The following is a 3,845-nucleotide window of genomic DNA, read 5'->3' as shown; positions in this document are numbered from 1 at the left end:
GAGCTCTTTCGTGTTGCTACAGTGACCTCAGGATCCCTCTAGACTTGAGACAGTGATGTTGGGGTTTCTCTAGAGTGCCATCAAGGAAATCAAGGCTCCTTTCACTTTTGATGTGGAACACAGAATTCCTCTGCACGCAGTACAGGGGAATCGGGCCTCATCTCGCGGCGAGGTGGAAGGCTCATGATTTTTCTGGAGTTGCGGCAGGAACCTGGGGTATATTCTCGAGTTACGACGGGGAGGGCCCTTCCAGACACGTGTTTGTTCAGTGACGTCAGGACTCCTGCCTAGGTGCGAGGGACAACTCGGGATTCTCCTCGAGTCTTGGCATGGCAATTGGGACGCGTCTCCACGTGAGGAGGGAGAAGCAGGGTCTTTTTCCACGTGCCACAGGGATCCTGTTACTCCTATCCATTTTCAAGAGGAGTCAGGCATCGTCTCCTTTCGAAGCATTGATCTCCGCATTCCTCTCGAGTTTTCAAAGGATGTGAGGCCTCCGGCCGCAATGAGGCGGAGAACTACGTCTTTCTCTGTGGTCTCCACAGGGGATTCAGTCATCCCTTCGTCTTGGGAGATGCAAGACGAGCCTGCATTCAATTCACTGCAGGGATATCCGGCCTTACTTCGAGTCAGAGCATCTCGGTGTCCATTCCACTTGAGGCCACAAACTCAGGGTCCCTCTCACATACCTGTAGCTGAGAGCAGCCTCCTCTTGATGTGCTTGTGGAAAGTTGGTATTCCTCTTGAGTCGAAGCCAGGGACGAAGCTCTCATCTCGAGTTGATTTGGGGTTCACGGAGCCCTTTCGAGTTGCTACAGTGACCTCAGGATCCCTCTAGACTTGAGACAGTGATCTTGGGGTTTCTCTGGAGTGCCATCAAGGAAATCAAGGCTCCTTTCACGTTTGATGTGGAACACGGAATTGCTCTGCACGCAGTGCATGGGAATCGGGCCTCATCTCGCGGCGAGGGGGAAGGCTCATGATTTTTCTGGAGTTGCGGCCGAAACCTGGGGTATATTCTCGAGTTACGATGGGGAGGGCCCTTCCAGACACGTGTTTGTTCAGCGACGTCAGGACTCCTGCCTAGGTGCGAGGGACACCTCGGGATTCTCCTTGAGCCTTGGCATGGCAATTGGGACGCGTATCCAGTGAGGCGGAAGACCCAGGGTCCCTTTCCACGTGCCACAGGGATTCTGGGACTCCTATCCATTTTCAAGAGGAGTCAGGCATCGTCTCATTAGGAAGCATTGATCTCCGCGGACCTCTCGAGTTTTCAAAGGATGTGATGCCTCCGGTCGCCATGAGAGGGAGAACTAGGTCTTTCTCTGTGGTCTCCACAGGGGATTCAGACATCCCTTCGTCTTGGGAGATGCAAGACGAGACTTCATTCAATTTACTGCAGGGATATCCGGCCATACTTCGAGTCAGAGCATCTCGGTGTCCATTCCGCTTGAGGCCACAAACTCAGGGACCCTCTCACATACATGTAGCTGAGAGAAGCCTCCTCTTGAAGTGCTTGTGGAAAGTTGGTATTCCTCTTGAGTCGAAGCCAGGGACGAAGCTCTCATCTCGAGTTGATTTGGGGTCCACGGAGCCATTTCATGTTGCTACAGTGACCTCAGGATCCCTCTAGACTTGAGACAGTGATCTTGGGTTTTCTCTGGAGTGCCATCAAGGAAATCAAGGCTCCTTTCACGTTTGATGTGGAACACAGAATTGCTCTGCACGCAGTTCAGGGGAATCGGGCCTCATCTCGCGGCAAGGGGGAAGGCTCATGATTTTTCTGGAGTTGCGGCCCAAACCTGGGGTATATTCTCGAGTTACAACGGGGAGGGCCCTTTCAGACACGTGTTTGTTCAGCGACGTCAGGACTAGTGCCTAGGTGCGAGGGACACCTCGGGATTCTCCTCGAGTCTTTGCATTGCAATTGGGACGTGTCTCCTCGTGAGGTGGGAGACCCAGGGTTTCTTTCCACGTGCCACAGGGATCCTGGGACTCCTATCCATTTTCAAGCGGAGTCAGTCATCGTATCCTTTGGAAGCATTGATCTCCGCGGACCACTCGAGTTTTCAATGCATGTGACGCCTCCGGTCGGGAAGAGGCGGAGAACTAAGTCTTTCTCTGTGGTCTCCACAGGGGATTCAGACATCCCTTCGTCTTGGGAGATGCTAGACGAGACTTCATTCAATTTACTGCAGGGATATCCGGCCATACTTCGAGTCAGAGCATCTCGGTGTCCATTCCGCTTGAGGCCACAAACTCAGGGACCCTATCACATACATGTAGCTGAGAGAAGCCTCCTCTTGAAGTGCTTGTGGAAAGTTGGTATTCCTCTTGAGTCGAAGCCAGGGACGAAGCTCTCATCTCGAGTTGATTTGGAGTCCACGGAGCCCTTTCGTTTTGCTACAGTGACCTCAGGATACCTCTCGACTTGAGACAGTGATCTTGGGGTTTCTCTGGAGTGCCATCAAGGAAATCAAGGCTCCTTTCACGTTTGATGTGGAACACGGATATTCTCTGCACGCAGTGCAGGGGAATCAGGCCTCATCTTGCGGCGAGGGGGAAGGCTCATGGTTTTTCTCGATTTGTAGCCCGAACCTGTGGTATATTCTCGAGTTACGATGGGGAGGGCCCTTCCAGACACGTGTTTTTCCAGCGACGTCAGGACTCCTGCCTAAGTGCGAGGGACACCTCGGGATTCTCTTCGAGCCTTGGCATGGCAATTGGGACGCGTCTCCACGTGAGGCGGGAGACCCAGGGTCCCTTTCCACGTGCCACAGGGATCCTGGGACTCCTATCCATTTTCAAGAGGAGTCAATCATCGTCTCCTTTGGAAGCATTGATCTCCGCGCACCTCTTGAGTTTTCAAAGGATGTGAGGTCTCCGGTCGCAATGAGGCGGAGAACTCGGTCGTTCTCTGTGGTCTCCACAGGGGATTCAGACAACCCTTCGTCTTGGGAGATGCAAGACGAGCCTGCATTCAATTCACTGCAGGGATATCATGCCTTACTTCGGGTCAGAGCATCTCGGTGTCCATTCCACTTGAGGCCACAAACTCAGGGTTCCTCTCACATACCTGTAGCTGAGAGAAGCCTCCTCTTGAGGTGCTTTGGAAAGTTGGTATTCCTCTTGAGTCGAAGCCAGGGACTAAGCTCTCATCTCGAGTTGATTTGGGGTCCATGGAGCCCTTTCCTTTTGGTCCAGTGACCTCAGGATCCCTCTAGACTTGAGACAGTGATCTTGGGATTTCTCTGGAGTGCCATCAAGGAAATCAAGGCTCCTTTCACGTTTGATGTGGAACACGGAATTGCTCTGCATGCAGTGCAGGGGAAACGGGCCTCAACTCGCGGCGAGGGGGAAATCTCATGGTTTTTCTCGAGTTGCGGCCGGAACCTGGGGTATATTCTCGAGTTACGACGGGGAGGGCCCTTCCAGACACGTGTTTGTTCAGCGACGTCAGGACTCCTGCCTAGGTGCGAGGGACACCTCGGGATTGTCCTCGAGTCTTGGCATGGCAATTTGGACGCGTCTCCACGTGAGGCGGGAGACCCAGAGTCCCTTTCCACGTGCCACAGGGATCCTGGGACTCCTATCCATTTTCAAGAGGAGTCAGGCATCGTCTCCATTGGAAGTATTGATCTCCGCGGACCTCTCCAGTTTCAAAGGATGTGAGGCCTCCGGTCTCGATGAGGCGGAGAACGAGGTCTTTCTCTGTGGTCTCCACAGGGGATTCAGACAACTCTTCGTCTTGGGAGATGCAAGACGAGCCTGCATTCAATTCTCTGCATGGATATCTGCCCTTACTTCGAGTCAGAGCATCTCGGTGTCCATTCCACTTGAGGCCA

The sequence above is a fragment of the Dama dama genome, unplaced genomic scaffold (genome assembly GCF_033118175.1).
Source record: "Dama dama isolate Ldn47 unplaced genomic scaffold, ASM3311817v1 ptg000085l, whole genome shotgun sequence".
Taxonomy (NCBI): Eukaryota; Metazoa; Chordata; class Mammalia; order Artiodactyla; family Cervidae; genus Dama; species Dama dama.
The sequence above is the reverse complement of the archived record's forward strand: the minus strand, read 5'-3'. Positions refer to the sequence as shown.